This window comes from Anser anser, assembly GCF_964211835.1.
Source record: "Anser anser genome assembly, chromosome: 1".
Taxonomy (NCBI): domain Eukaryota; kingdom Metazoa; phylum Chordata; class Aves; order Anseriformes; family Anatidae; genus Anser; species Anser anser.
The window spans coordinates 83481284-83497932 of NC_139720.1; the positions used below are offsets into that span (position 1 = coordinate 83481284).

At 39.0% G+C, this 16649-nt stretch overlaps 1 long non-coding RNA gene across 3 annotated transcripts; it reads left to right on the top strand.

Moving 5' to 3' along the window:
* Positions 1 to 4856: 4856 nt before the first annotated feature.
* LOC310892620 lies at positions 4857 to 15654 on the top strand. Of its 3 annotated transcripts, XR_014578254.1 has the most exons (4): positions 4857 to 5505; positions 6419 to 6533; positions 8578 to 8840; positions 14696 to 15654. It is a non-coding gene; the product is annotated as an uncharacterized lncRNA (long non-coding RNA). The 3 variants fall into 3 exon arrangements; XR_014578255.1 differs by lacking the exon at positions 8578 to 8840 and having other exon boundaries at positions 4862 to 5505; XR_014578256.1 differs by lacking the exon at positions 8578 to 8840 and having other exon boundaries at positions 4862 to 5267.
* Positions 15655 to 16649: the final 995 nt, after the last annotated feature.

A 16649-nucleotide genomic window follows, 5' to 3' on the forward strand; every position in this document is an offset into this window, starting at 1 on the left:
TTTCAGTTAGAAGTCTCTGCAGCTCTGTCTGCAGACAATTTGTTTAGTTTTCCTGTTATATTTTTAAAGCAGAAATTATTTTTTTTTCTACTCATCAGCTATGAAAACTCAATTGTGGGTTCAAAAAGTCAAGTCATATCCTTAAGTGCATTTATCACTAATAAAATTCTTGACACAGTTGGGCTGGATTTGAGGCATAAACTTGCAGAAGAATTTATCCAAGTCACAGCTACTACTGATGATAAATGAGAGTGAAATAAAAGCATTTGACTTTCAGACATTAAGTTGTGTGGGCAAGACTGGCAGTTAAAAAGAAGTCTGTTGAGTAAATTTTGAGAGGTTTATAAGGAAATCAAAGTGTGTCTACAACTGCATTGTCCATCTGTTTATAGTAAAATCCTGCTTTAAAGTCTTAGTGTTCTTGGAGTAATAGCAAGTTACAAACTGCCATTTGTTTACATTTCCATAGTTTTCATGGGCAGCAGTGAACATCACAAGCAGTAATGTTCTATAGTTGGATGATATTTTCCGGGATGTATGTTGTCTTGGAGGATCTCTAAATTCCATACACAGTTTTTCTGGAGCTTTCTAACACTTTTTAGTGTGGAAATCTAAATGAAGTTACTTTAGTCTTGGATTTTATAGGAATTACTTGCAGGAAAATAAAAGGTGTGATTACGGCAGCACAGTGCAGGTATGGTCATTAACAATGTTTTTTCCATTACCTTTCCAAATTTCCCTCTTAAAGAAAAGAACTAGGACAACATCATCAACAACAACAACAACAAAATATTTAATTGACTATCATGCCCAAGGTCAGATAGCTCCGTTAAAATACTAGAAGTATCTGAAGTGTGATATATTAGATGACACACCAAAATATGACTTTTTGACTATGTATTTATCACCGTAGCAAACTTAGTACTGTGAAGAATCACTGTTGCTGGCAACTGAATCTTAGTTTAACAGATCAGTTAAATTATTCTTTGTGCTGTTTTTAGGAGTGGAACAGACTTATGGTCAGTAACAAAGATACACACTTCAAGTTCACTCTTCAGGCCCTCCCTTCTCCCAACAGTTCTTTCCCCCAAGCCAGGGCTCTGTGATGGAAATTTGTACCATACAAGGAAAATTATCCAGACTCATTTATCCTAAATTCAAGAAAGCAAGACAGAAAGATCAACATTCCAATTCCAGTTTGAGGAGTTGCTTTGTTCAGCCTCCATGAAAGATGGGGACAGAGCAGAATTTCCTCAACAAGTAAACTGAGATCTACACCACTGCAATATAGAAACAAGATGAAAGGGCTTTAAAACTCATTGCTTCCCCTTGGAAGGAAGGAAATCCTGTGTGGTAAATAAGGTGAAGATCCAGGCAGCATGAACTGTAAAACAAATCATGGCACCTCGTATACTTCAAAACACTGAGGATAAAGAATTGCTCAGGAACTGCTTCATGCAATAAGTAAGAGACCTAAATTCCAGATACAATTTTGCCAGATGTTCAAATCTCATGGCTCTTGTCTTCCCAGTAGAGAGACCTCATCAGCACTAACTTCAACTATCCTATGTAAAGGTTCAAGGAAGCTTCAAAGAAAATGGGCAAATGGCATCTTCTATCCCTGCTATGCCAGGCTGCAAGGAGAACTGGGAAACACTTGGAGCCAAAAGAGCATCTAAGGAAAGCCTGTGGCCCAGGAACTCAAACACTCAGCTGAAGATCTTCTGGGCCCTGGATGCTACTCCTTAGGCTGATTTTGAACAATAGAATCACGTATTAGTCTGAAGCCAGCTGTAATACAGAGAAGTTGGAACAGGATTAGCAACGTCTCCTTGAGGTTGGAGGCAACCAGGAAGCTACCAAGTCCTATTGATGTTCCCTGACAACTGCCACACTGTTGGTGCAATGATGAATTTACAGGGACCCTGAAGAGCAAGAGGTGAGTTGAATACGGAAAGAAGCACAAATCTACTCAATGGGCTCACTACTGACAGAGGAGAAAGCTAAAGGATACCCGGGGAAATAAAATATGAAAATATGTAAAGTTCTCATGAATTGGCAGGCCTGGAGTACAGACCAAGAAATTGTTAAGATAGGTGATACAGGACTGGAAACAAACAACGTTTCCCGTATGGAAAATTACACTGAGCTAACCAGGATAGACAGGAAGAAGGCTCACATGTGGACCTTAAAATGGACAAGGACAGATTAATGATTGGAGAAGTCTGGAAAAGAGAATTAATTGAGGGAAAGGATTGATGTGTTTGGCAGGCTATAAACTGATGGTGCTGAGAGAGAACTCATGGGGCTGATGATTAGAAGATGGATAGGGAATGAAAGATTTATGGACTGAGCAGTTTAGACGGGTAGAATATTACAGGTGAAACACAAGATAATTGTTAAATCTCTTGCAGATTACATAAAATATTATCCCTTTTTATTATTATTTCATTATGTCCCTCACTGTGCTGGATTAGAATTATATGAGTGCTCAGTATTGCTGTATGTTTAACTTATGTGCTCAAGGTATTTATGCTTGCCTTACAGTTCTTTAAAGGCCTATTCAGTTTCATTCCTTTTATTTATTTTAATGCATATTAGAATTGCAGAGGAAAACACAATGTTTCTCTTCATATTTCTACTGTGTAATTTATCACCTTGATAACCCTTGAAATTGGCTAAATTTTTCTTGAGGAGGCCATTTTCCCTATGATGCAAGTAAACCTGTGCAAATCCACTCAAACTGGTTGAATTAGACATTAGGGAACACAGAAAAATGTGCAAAAAACATTAGGCCACAAACTCCTCCTTGAACATAGAACCAAGCACTGAACCTGTAATTTCCTAAGTCTTGACTAATACTTGTAAAAATAATGTAAAGTGTTCACAAATGTTGTTACAAGAAACTTTAGTCTTGATCTACTGTGATTCTAGTATTTTCCTCAAGAGCTAAATGTGAAAAAATTCCTGGTCTTGTACCTTAACAAGCATGTAGGTAGGAAATTAACAAGGACATATGCTATGTTTAAAAAAAAAAAAAAAGTGGGATAACTTGTATTTCTTTCTACATTTGAAGACACAGAAGAGGCTATCTGGAGTAGACACACAGGTGGAGAAAATAAAATGTAAGCCCACATCATTTAATTCTTCATCTCCTGCCTTTACAATAACAGGTTTGTAGGATTAATGCATTACACGTAACTTCTGTTACCTGCTACCTGGAAGTATAGATCTGATTCTAAGCAACATGAGATTATTAGATGTCTCTTAGGACAGAGAACACAATTATGAGAGCAAGTTTGTAATTTGGACAAACAAAATCCATTACCCTGTCATTTCACTTTTGTCTTGACAGCTGAATCCACCCCAGAAGGATCACAGCCCCTGGAATTCCTCTCACATGTAAGGTCAAGAAAACCTAAATCCCTTACTTTTCCCACCCACTCCTCACCCTGACCCTCCTTTTTCACACTTACATTTTGAACACCGCAAGTCTGCTAAATGTATACCTAGCCATACGCCACAACAATCAAGTCACAGAACTCAGATGTAAAATCAGACTTCTCTACTCTCAGTTCCATTTAACACTTACTAGATAAGGAAAGTATACAGCATTTGTTCATCTGCACAAAATCAAAATTTGTAGCAAATTCGATTTTTTTTTCCTGTGGCAACACAAGAGAAGTCCGCGAAACCAAAATAAAGCACAGAAATAAAAGAAATACCAACAAAAAAGCTACAGAACTCAAATAGCCTTCCCTTCTGTTAAGAATTTAGCTCCCTTTAAAAGGAGACTATGTCTAATGAACTGCTTGCTTATGCCATAGTGAAGATACCTGCAGGTACCTCATTACAGAGGTACAGAGCTGGTTGATTCTTCCTCATTTGCCCAATATTCAACTGGTGAGGATTCAGTGTTACTGATAGAAGCAAGAGGTAAGGATTGAGATTTCCTCTGTTTCACACTGTCACAATAGCATCCTTTGTTTTGTTAAATGAGAATTCTTATGGAAATCAGCGCAGTTTCTGGTCAAGTGTCAGTCATGGTAAGAGTCCACTATTGTAGGGGCCTGGACACAACTGCCAAACAATTTGTGGAAGTCCAGCAGCATTTGCTGGAGGGTTGTTTCTGAAGATGAATGAAGCAGTGAAACTGAGTCTGAGAAGCGCTACAATAATTTTATTAGCTTTCTGCCTTCCTTCCTTGTCTCTAATCACCACATACGAGGTCTTCCAAATTTTATAGCCAGTTTACACCAGTGTGATGTCACTGGAATTTATATCAGTTTAAGATGCAAGTAGAAAACAAGAAGATGGACAAATATAAAATAAATATAGGAAAAAAAGCACACAAAAAAAAGAGTCAGACATTACGTTTTGAGATTACCCTGATTACTTCATAATATAACAGGACATTCCCGTTTTGCCTACAAACTGCATCCAGCAAAGGCTTCGCCTTGTATTAGCGAAGCGTATGAACAGTTTAATAAGAAACCTTCTTAAAAGCCTGCTCAAATGCCTCTCACTTGAGCCTGTACATGCACCTATGGGACAATGGTCAAAGATTAGAAAAGTATTCCTTCTGCTCACACGCCTGTGAAACAGGCATGTCATAAAACATCCCCCCAGTGCCCAACACAAAGTTCTTCAGTGTACTCACAATAGCCAGAAGCTTTAAAGGTTTACTTTTTGTAACTGAGATGCGAAACACCAGCAAGTGAAATTAAAATTAAGAACAACTTCACCTCATTTAAATTCATTTTTGCGTCATCGCTCATTAATTAACCTTAACGCACCCCAGTGAACACGGATAGAGAGAATAAAAAAAATCACCTACAAACACATGGACTAAGTCAGAGCGCTGATCACGTTCGAGATGAACCGTCTGGCACCCCAGTTCTCCCCTCTGGCACCCCAATTCCCCCCTCCGGCCGCGCTCTGCGGCCCCCCCCGTCCTCCCCCTGCATTGTGCCCGGGCCAGGGGCGGCACCTGCGACCCCCCGAGCTCCCTGCCCGGGGGCGCTGCCCCTCGGGGCGGGGGGCTGCGGCACTGCAGCAGTAGCAGCTGCAGCGGAGACCTCCCCCCTCCTCCTCCTCCTCCTCCTCCTCCTCCCCCCCCACGCTGGGGGCCCTCCATTGTGCGCGGAGGCGACCGCACACCCGCGGGCTGCGCGCCCAGTGGTGCCCCCCTCTCTTTTCCCCCCCCGCCGGGTGCGGTGTCGCAGCCCCCTCCCGCTTTCCGATTTTCGCGATGCACCTACACATAGGTGGGTAAATACGCGCATCACATACTACACTCACATCCACATCCCCACCCCCGTTCGCCACCCGGGAAGGGGAAAGGCTCCCGGCGGCGCGGCGACAACAAAGCCGGCTCTCCTCCTCGCCCCGCACAAGTTGGGAGCCCCCCCGGTCCCCCCTCCGAGTTCTCCGCCGCCAAACTTCTTTGTCGCACCGGAGCAGAGGCAACTTTGCGGGCAAGCAACCCGCCGCCGGTACCTGCGGGTAAACTTGTCGGAGCGCTCCCCCCGCGCTCTGGGGGCTCCCGCATCGCCATCTCCCGCCCCGACCCCTCCCGCAGCCCCCGGGGAGAAGCCCCCATCCCATCCCATCCCCTTCCATCCCATCCCATGCTCTGCCCACCCCACCCCATCACCGCGGGACTCACCGCCGGGCTCCACAGGCTCTCAGGGCAGCGGCAGCCCCATCGCCCAGGCTGCCCTTTTCCAACTTTCCTTGCGCAGAGCGGGGCTGCGGGGAGGTGTATTTATACGGAGAGAGAGAAAGAGGGAGCGCTGAAGACGACAAGCTGTTCAGGAGAGTTTTAAATCAAAAAGGGGGATGGAACCGGATTTCTCCCCAGTATCAGGACCCCGGAAAATCAAATCCTTCTCCAGAAGAGCATTCTTTCAGAGCCGTTATCTGTATTGCTATTAATTCGCGGGGCAGGAGGCATCGCATACAAATAGATCCCGGTAGCAGCCTCTATTGGTGGCTGCCGAGGGCCCCTGGGTCCTACTGCTCCGGCGCCGGGAAACTACAAAGCGCAGCGGCTGCGAGCGGCCACGGGCTGGGGGGAGGCGAGGGGGGCCGAGCCCCGCGCCCCGTTTCGTGGGTTCGTTTCCTCTGGTGTTTAACCGAGAGAGAGCCACCTCCTGAACGGCTGGCGTGAGATCTCCCCTTTCTTAGCTGTCCTTGCGGTGCTATTGTGAGGGCTGCTGTGAGAGACTCCAAATAAATAAATAAATAAATAAAGGGGGGGGAGGGTGTTATTTGTCGACAGCTTTTTTTTTTTTTTTTAATTTCCCTCCTGCACTGTCGAAATGATCTGTCACGTTCCCTAATAATTATGTAGTTACTTCCATGGTCATTTATTCATTGAATTTCACTTACCTGTGCTTCTTTCTTTCTTTCTCAGGTTATGGCTTGCCAAGGAACATCTATCGGCTCCCATGTGGAATAAAAAATACCTTAAAAATTAAGCAATTTATTCCTTATTAAAAGGGAGAACGTGGAAAAAAATAATTATCATGGTAAGCTTTCTCTATTAAAAATATAGAGACTGTTAATTTACAATATTTAAATTATGTTGCTTTTTGGATAATAAAAAAAAATCACTGGACCAAATGAAAGATTTCCCATTTGAAAATTCAGGCAGTAAAAAGAACAACAAACAGACACAGCATTTATGTATGGACTGTTAAACAGAGAGTAAGCATGAGACAATAATGGCAAAGGTCAGCAAAACTGAGAACTGAAAGCAATGTAAGCACTTGCATATGCAGGATTGTCACATGGACCTAAACTTATACGACTGTCTTGCAGGTAATATCCATTATATAAACAGCATATATCAAAATAATGCACGTTTGTAGGTTTTACGTTACAAGTTTTAATGAGGTCTTTTAAATAATGTACAGAGATTATCTGGAAATAAATCCTGCAATACATTGCAATGCATAAGACAGTTAAAGATCTAAACATTATCCTCTTGCCCTACACAAAAGAATAGAAGTCAAGGAGACATTACCCAAAGGGTCCCATGTATAGGGTATTGTTAATATGTCAACGTCCTTACAGTCTAGTTGGGAGCTACCAACATAAATGCAGATGTCATTACAAAGACATTTTTACAAATATTATTGAAAAGTCAAACATGCAGCATAAGGTTATTTGCGATGAGCCCATGATTTTGTCAGGCATGTAGGCAGAAAGAGACAAATTTAAAACAAAGCATGGAGGAAAATACAGTGTTTAAACAACTCTTGCACTCTGAGAATCAACAGTGGTAGTTGAAATGTTCTTTGAATGGAGTACTCAGCATGTCTAGAGAGATCAGCAGAGGTGGGAGAAAGCAATCAGGATTTTTATGTATCAGTAACCTCTGATGAAAGAGGCATTGTAGTATTAGCTCAAAGCCAGGCCTCTAGTACTGAATTTCAGACCTACCTTACAGCTTGCATCATTAAGATCTCGCATCTTGTTGGAAGAAGGTTCTAACTCTTTGTTCTCCAAGTTCTGTTGCTACTTTGGTTTGGGTATTTTACCCCTTATGTGACACGTATGGCCCAAAGCAGTAGTATTTCTGTTTTCGGAGGAGATATACCAACTAACAAGCTTCTAGCAATGCACCCTTCAAATAATATTATAGATACACATAGAATAATACTTTTCTTTTTCATTTTTTTTTTAATTTAAATATCAATTGTGTTACTTTGAAAACAGATGATATTGTAGCTGTTTACAATTTCAGGCCAATTTTATGATTATTTTATTTTATTACTTTCAATCTACTTATGGCAGATTCTGTTTATCTGAGAGCTCAGCATACGCTTCTTATCTCTTGTATCCTGTTACACTTCCATGGATCTTACACCTTCTATAATAACCTTAAAGAGATGGCTGCTTAACATCAATTTTAAGAAGGACAGGGTCAGGCTTATCGTATTTAAATAATAATAATAAAATTATTGGTAATTTCTATCACCTGCAAATTTAACAAAAATATTAGATCAGTATAAATTCAAATTAAGGAAGTGATAACCAACAGCATCACAATTAAAAAATTACTGTGTGAATGAGAGAAATTGCCATAGCCATTGTAGTGCCTACAGAGATTAATGAAATATAGCTGTGAAACTGTTTTAATAGATAAATTGGGTGGGTGGTTAAACATCTGAGCTAGGATGATTACTTTGTAGTGAAACAAAACAAAGAGGAATAAATCAGAAAGCTGCCCTATTACCACAATTAAAATGCAATTGCTTGATCAATTATCACTCTAGCTAATAGCTTGATGGAGGATGAGCAAATAAATAAAACATTACACTAACCAAAGTTCTTTAAAGTATAACAATGATATCTTTATACCTATGTGTTCCTTGTATGTGTGCGTGTGTGTGCGCCTAATATCTGTATCCTGCATAATATAAGCAAGGCTGTATATAGAGTATTTAGTTATTTATTTGTAGTGTACAAGAAAACTATCAATGACACATGGTTATGATGATGCATGCAGTGGTTAAATAGCTAACACAGGCTCAGATTACCAATATAATACATTTCTATGTTTTCTAGATGTCTACGAGTCTCCTTGTTTTACATGTTTAACAGCCAAAGCTGTTTTGGAATAGCTTCTTCTTGGAATAGTTTCCAAAGTCAATGAATGCGATGACATGTCTGCTACCAACTTGTCCTTGGAGAACGATGGTCATGTACCATGGTACTTGTGAACATGGGGCATTCTAGGGAGGTAGTAAAGTTGACAGTGACTGTCATGTATCATCATTACATTTTTTGATCTCCAGTACTCAGCAAAGCATGCCTTCCTATGTAGGAAGGTAAGTGATAGCATGTGTTTGTATGGAACAAAATATAGTGTATAAAGGCAAATAACTTGCTTATCTGTAGTACAAGCACCCTGTGATAACCTGATCTGAAGTCAATGGGAGTGAGCTGACTTGTCCCTTTGATCCAAAGTCCTGCTCAAATATAACACTTTTTTTATCTACAGAAATATTTACACAGTATAGTTTGAATGTGGAGTGGACAACTACTTTTAATGACTATTCAGTGTGAAAAAAATACGTGTATTTATGTTACCTAACAGCAACACAGAGTCTGTTAAAAAATTCAATAAGTTTTGAGAAAAAAACATAGGCTCGTGGTGAGCTTCAGTGAACTTCTCAAGTATAAATACATAAATAAATGACAAATAGCACCTACACCCCATTGCACAGAAGTATGTTGAGGATTTCTTTTTAACATTATAATGCTTTGTTTTATGCAGAAAGATCACAAAACATGACAAACTTGTTTTGCCTTTCCCAGGGCAAGAATAATTAGAAAACATACAAGTTTTCACATATTTAAAATGAGCGATTTGTATGTTGTAAATATGTAAGTGTTGCTGCAGTGTACTAACGGAACACAGATTTCTCATTCTGTTGTGGAGGAAACAGAATTTGCAAAAGTAGTTTGAAGCATAACCAAGTCTTTCCTGTCCTGTTAATTCCCCAGATTCACTTTTCTACTTGGAGATAATTTTTATCCTTTTATTCTACCAACCTTAGGTTGGTAGTCTATTTGAAGAAAAGTCTGAGGGACTACTGCCACTTCATTGCCTCTGGATCAAATTAGTTTTAAAGAATGTGGATTCCTCCCTTTCTGCCTTTCCCATTTATGAAAGCAGAAGGTGCCTCCTGAATATCAGAAAAAAAAAAAAAAAAGCATACTGATGAGGATAGAAGTTGAATGTCAGGCAGTTCTGCAATGAAAACAGTAGAATGGTCTCTGAAGAACAACATCTGAGTGTGAAACTGGATTTTGAAGTTAGAATAGAATAATGTCCTGGGCTTTTCTCAAGTATCCTGTGTTACACAACTGCCAGTACATCTAGTAATGAGTTGTCAGAAAATGTAGAAAGGAAATATTGGGAATGGAGAAAGGAAAAGTAAGAAGGATTAAAATGAGACTTCAAAAAGGACTGAATAGGAACAGTACAAAATAACATATATACAGAAATTACACTGTATTGATCAGAATGCTCCTTACGTAAGAGTAGACAATAGTTAAGAATAACAGCTTTTCTTACAATAGAAGTATAAGACAAAGATACAATTAAATAATGATTTCATACAACTCAAGCTGGCAGCGATCTTTGTTTCCAAGTATGAAGGAATACAATTGAAGAGGAAAGCAATCCTGCATGCATTTCCTTGTGCACTAGTGTGCCTAGACCTCCAAGCAATCATTTTGTTCAAAGCCTAAAACACTTCCAGTCTGATTGACAGCTGTTGTAAGCAGATAGGAATGGCTGCACTTCGCAATTCCACTGGCTCCCCTCCCCTCCCCTCCCCTCCCCTCCCCTCCCCTCCCCTCCCCTCCCCTTCCCTTCCCTTCCCTTCCCTTCCCTTCCCTTCCCTTCCCTTCCCTTCCCTTCCCTTCCCTTCCCTTCCCTTCCCTTCCCTATTAATCTCTGATGATGCTATTGAGCTTGCAGTTAGTAAACAGTTAAGAGACATGATACTCTCAGTGAGCTGATAACATTGCTTTGTCCATCCATACTGTACAGTCACGTTCATGTCTAAGAATGTCTGGGAAGCAAATGAAGGAGGAAAAACAACAACAGCAACAGCAACAAAAACATTTGGGCTGAAACTCAGTCGTGAGGACATTGAGCAAAAAGAAACGAGTGGAGGAAACTTCAGCTCTTTAAAAATCTTCTGTAACCAAAATGTTAGCATCTGAAGGGGATTTGCACCCCCATGTAGTATGTGTGCCTAGTCTCATTGCACAGGCAATATAAAGTCACTTGGTATATGTACACCAGTCTGATTCTACAAATCATTCTGCGTGCACCATGGGTCTGATAGATCCATCAGTGGAGCCTGTGAGTTTATGTTTTGATATGGCCCTAGAGCAAAGTCCACAATTTCAAGATAGGTATTTCTCATTGTGCTTCTGGATTAACAAATCACAGCAAGTCCAAAGACTGCATTCTCATTCTGTCATATATGAAGTCACACAGATTTGAAGCACAGGAAAATGGAAAATGGGATTTCTACATTTTAGAAGAGTGATGGTGAGGCGTCACTGTTTCTAATATTTGAATGTGAAGGAAAAATTCACTGTTTCAAGGTTTTCTGCTGTAGTTCTCTACGTGGTGTATTTTTAAATGTACTGTGGAATTGGAGACTTGAGTATTGCATAGTCATCCTAGATAGTGTCTACTCTCCCCCCCACCCCCCCCCCGATTAATAATATTAATAATAAATAAATAAATATGAACCAAGACTGCTCCATGTGTTGCAGTAGTGCAGGCAGAAAGGCAGAAAGCATAAAGGTTTAAATAAGTTTGAACAAGTTGTGAAAAATAGACTATATATCCACATAGAGAAGGCTGCACAGAAAAGACAATGTCAAGAAAAAGCTAAATGCATTAGTGCTATACAAAGAGTTCAGGAGAGAATAAGAACTTCAGAAGAATTTATCAGAGAAAAGTGAAGTGACACAAGTGACACATAGAAACTTTCCTATTTGCAAATGAAGAGGAAAATGTGGATTGAATAAAATAATTTCAGACAGTGAAGTCCTTAATTCTCCGTATTCTTGTTCCTTCTCTTAAAGAAATCTTAAATGTCATTATGAAAACCTTTTTGTTGGAGCTTCTACCAACAAGTAAAAAAGTATGCTTGAAAAATTGAATCTGTGGAGGATATCAGTTCTAGATTACATCACCTTTGGTCTGAAAAGAGACAACATATAAAGACATAATATCTTTAACTAGACTGACTGATACAGCTGGGGTGTGGGAAGCTGAGCCAGTTGACCATATGAGCTCTTGAAGGTTTTTCATCTCACTTCCATCCTTAGACCACAACAGTTGCACCACCATTTTCATTTGAAACATGATCTTGGAAAGGTGCTTCCTGGGTCATTAAGTCCTCCCAATATTACACAAAACCCTGACAATTCTCCAATTTAAATTATACTAAGTCAAGTTGAAACATGAAGTGAGAATGGTGGAATTATCTTCTTATGGTACGTAGATAATGAAGGTTTAAATGTAAGTGGAAATAACAGTGTAGAAAACATATACAATATTCATATAATTATACAGCGTTTCAGGTGTACATAGGATCTAAACTGCTGCAGGTCTTTGAACCTCAGGACAAGGTTTCCCATGAGGGCAGGGAGTGTGGACCATGACCAGATGCGGAACAGCTGACATTCCCCTTCTAAGTGCTGGATCCTCTACAGAAGTGTACAAATCTCCTGCTGCTGGAGATTTGCACAAGCAAGCATGATCCTTCAACTCAGCCTGTGCTCTTATTAGGGAGGTAGGGGATACAAAAAGGACAGCAACTCTAGTTACTCTCTGTTATTTTTTAATACTTGATAAGATATAGTTGAGTAGGTCAGTCTTCAGACAAACTTAGCTGAGAGAGTAAGCAGTCTGTGTTGTTTGCACTCTTACACCACATTAATCAACGATTTGTGAAGGATGACTCATTTCAGCTACACTTGATCATATCTGAAAGGTCTCTAAGTGTGTTTGGTAGATGAGATTTTTTCAGGAACTCAATAACATGCTTCAAAATGTTGTTGAAGCGAGTATTGTATGGACTCACTGAGGGGCTATAATACACAGTAATTAGGTCAGCAAGTTTACTGCTGGGTATAAAATAAAGTTCTATCTTGCCTGGCATATTTGTAGCTCAGAAGTAGAAAAATAACAGGAAGTTTATCATCAAGACTTTGATAAAGTTGAAAGTCAATTCTTTTTCCATCAATGTCTGTATTTAGCTGTTGGCCAATAATGTTTCCCTAAGGTAGTATTTTGGGGCGAATAGGGTATTTCACTAACAAAAAAGATAGATCTTTTGAGGGAAATTCTAACTTCCTACTGAACAGCTGATGTCTAAAAAAACAAAACCTTTTTAGCTGAATGTTTATATCCAAAAATACTGCCTCTGTATATCCCTCATACAGCTGCAATACTTTTGCATCATTTTGGTCTTGGTTTTGGTCTTGATCTCAGCTGTGTTTCATTGTGGCTTGTATATTTCTTATGTACTAAAATTATTTTTTGAATAGAAAGTAATTTTAGATTGCATTCAGGGTTGGCACACATTAGAAAGGAGAAAGTTTTTTTAAAGAACTACATACTCCCCTGTGCTTTACAGGTAGGTAGTTGGTAATTATCATGACCTGTAGAGAAGGCAAGCATGGAAAGGAGATTTTTGAGAGGAGCTAATTTTAAGGCAAAGAGGCCTCACTTGTGTGCATACTTATGAAAAATAACTGTCCTGTGGTGTTCAGATGCAGCCAAAGGAAAAGGTTGGACCACAGAATCAACATACCAAGTTTTGTTACTAGAAGATTTTTTTTTTTCCAGTACGGTTCTTAATTTAGCTTATTAATATTTTTTAATTATTATTATTATTTTTTAATCACTTGCAGACAGATGAGAAAGACTTTCAATTTCCTTGCATAGAATTGCATTGGTCTCTGTTGGCTTCAAGTGAGATGCACTGAAATTAAAGAGACTTCAGTTTCGTGTTATCTGGCAACAATTTGATATCTCATATTCAGCTTGTTGAGATTTTAAGTTACTTTTGTATTTATTTATTTATTTGTTTGTTTATTTATTTATTTATTTTGTGAAGACATTGGTGGAGGGCTCCCAGTTTGTTTTTGTAATTCTTCCTGCACTTATATCCATGAAGTACCTTGGAGTAATCTATGTTTTCTAGAAAACATTAAATCCGCTTTACAATAAACTTAAGAGAAACCTTCAAAGCCAAAAATCACATTGCTTTACTTTTTAAAAAGTTATGACATGGAGTTCTTCTCAAGATGCTATAATGAGCGAAAAAAGCTCTCTCAAAATGTCTTACTGAAATACCTTTAAAGCAAATTGTCATAGTTTGGACATTAGCCAAGGCATTCCTAAACCATAGCCTTAAACTTTATCCAAAAAATGTACCAGTGAACCACTGAAATTCTTCTGCCGAATGCTGCCAAAAAGCAAACACATCTTTGCTCTGCTGTGGTTACAAAGTCCTCCAAGGAGTATCACAAACACATGATGTTCCTTCAAACTTCAGCTTTGTACTTTATTAGCCAAATGATTTTAAAATCTCATCAGAAAGGAGAGCTCAAATAAGATTTGTATTAAAGGAGTCTCAAGATCATATATATATTTCAGTTAACGTTATTGGAACCTGAAATCAGTAAACAGACTTTATATCTGATTGCATTAGAAGTGTTGCCCTCCTTTCCACATCCATTTTCTTCCTCTTTTGATGCTGATAATTACAGATGAATGAATGTTGAGACTATACTTGGTGCATATGAGTGTAGCTGAAGTATGAAATATTATTAATGGGTGTTGTATTGGGTATATTGGATAATTATTAATACTTCCAGAAAGACAGCCCAGACCTCACTTGGTTTACATGGTGAAGTACATGTTTCTCCGTATGGTGGCTCTAGACTGTTCTCAATAAATCCTCTAATTTTAGGCAGATGCCTAAGAGGAGAAGAAAGATTTCTTTTGCATCTTCTCATACCAATAGGAAAACAAACAAAACCAAACCAAAATGAGAAAAAAAAAAACATATAATTGTCCTGTAAGATTGCTTCAAATAAATCTGTATTTGTTGTTTACTCAATCTTTATTTTCTTATAGGTATTTGCAAGAAGAAAACCACAGAGGAAAAAGGCATCCTTTTGACAACTGGAAAGAAAGAGATAGAAGTGATAGAGCTGAAAAGTTTAATATGGATTTCATGCCTTTTCATGTATGTTCTATAATATGAAAAGGTCTTCATACAAAGCAATTCATGTCAGCATAATCATGCCAACTATCTATACCTAACTAGTACAGTTAGTTGTAAAAAAAAAAAAAATAAAATCTAAACAGTGGCATGCAGACTTGTGCTACACACAGACTGAGAAAGAGCACTAAAAGGACTGCTGGAGATGTATTTGAAGCTGGAAGTTTTGAGCTCTTGACAGGGAATACAGGTTCTTGGCAGAGCTGCAGTCATTAACCAAATCAAGAAGTGGAAAAAGAGCATCTAGTTGTAGTGGGAAGTGAAGCGAGGAGGAGTAAAAAAACAGGAACAGCCTGGAGTGGGATGAAAGGTAGTTCAGCTCTCCTGATGGCTCAGTAGCAGTTTGGTGAGGACGGATTCACCAAAGTAGGAGAGTTTCTTTTTTCATGAGCTCTGGGGAATAACGTGAGAGGAAGGGAGCAGCCCAACAATTTTTCCTTTTGTATTTCTTAATGAGGTAAATGATTTTTGAAATTGTTAGAACTGACTTTCAGGAAAGAAGTGTTTGATTATTCCACGTTATTCTGTAAATTGTCCTACTGCTGTTTTTCCTTCTTTCTCTGATTACCTAGAGTTTGGTAAACCTCCGTATTTTCCAGTTATGATAAGATTATTATCTCATTAGAGTACTGCAGTTTATTTTAATTTTATCAGCTTTGTAAAATTTGAAGCTATTAATACCAGTGTGGTGGTTTTATGTTTGTTTTTGTAGAATTATGTTTGATAATAATTCTTCATAACTGTTTTTTTATGTGTATGTGTCTTTGAGGATGGGCAAAACACGATCCTAAGTGTTCATATATATATATATATATGTATATATAAAAAGGGAGGGGGGGAGAGACGGGGGTGGAGGGAGATGAATCTTTCGAAAATATCACTAGACAATAATTTATTCTGACGTCTTCTTCCTTCATCTTGTGGTAGACTCTGGAAAATGAATATAATTTTCTGCTTTGGATTTCATTTTGCTCCGTTTGAGCCTGGTTATTATTTTTTTTCTTCTAGTGGGGATAGAAGACAACACGAGAATGAGATATGATTGGATCTAAGTGAATAGGCAGAGATTAATTTTCTACTGCCACTCCTAGTCTTGTGGAAATTTAAAAACAGTCACCTAGTGTAGTAAGGAGACGCAAAGTTAAAAGGGCAAACAGCCTAAAATGCTTCTGGAAATCTGTGAGATAAACCTGTCTAAAACTGAGAAGCAGGCATATTTTGTAGCTGTGAAAATATCTTCCGTCCTCTGTTTCTATAAAGTGCATATCACTCACGTAAACCTTTCAGTAGTAAGGAGGCAGTCTGGTCCATCTGTTTACGAGCTGGATAAATAGGTGCAGTTTCTTTATTGCAGTGAAGAGAAACAAGACAATTATTTATCTATGCCTTGAGACTACAGAAAACTGATATATGCTTTGCCATACACTGACAACTAATACTGACAACAGCTACTCTATGTTAGGAAAGATACTTGACAACTTGGGAAGATGAAGGAAGCTCTTTGGATGTCAAGAACTGAAACTTGAGGAGATGTTAAGGGTGTCTTTGAATGTGACTAAAAGCAGCACATGATATTTATTTATTTATGACAGAAATGGAGGTGTCCCAGACAGTGAGTAATAGGCATGGTGGGAAAGGCAAACATCAGGCTTTAAAAGCGAGAGAGATGTGGCAGGGAGTCCATTGGACTGACTGATCTCAGAAGTCACACTGAAGTTGAGAAACAGATGAATGATGACTAGCAAACGAGAGTCAAACATGATCTCTCTGGGCCTCAGCAGGAAACCTAACAATGAGGAATGCTGT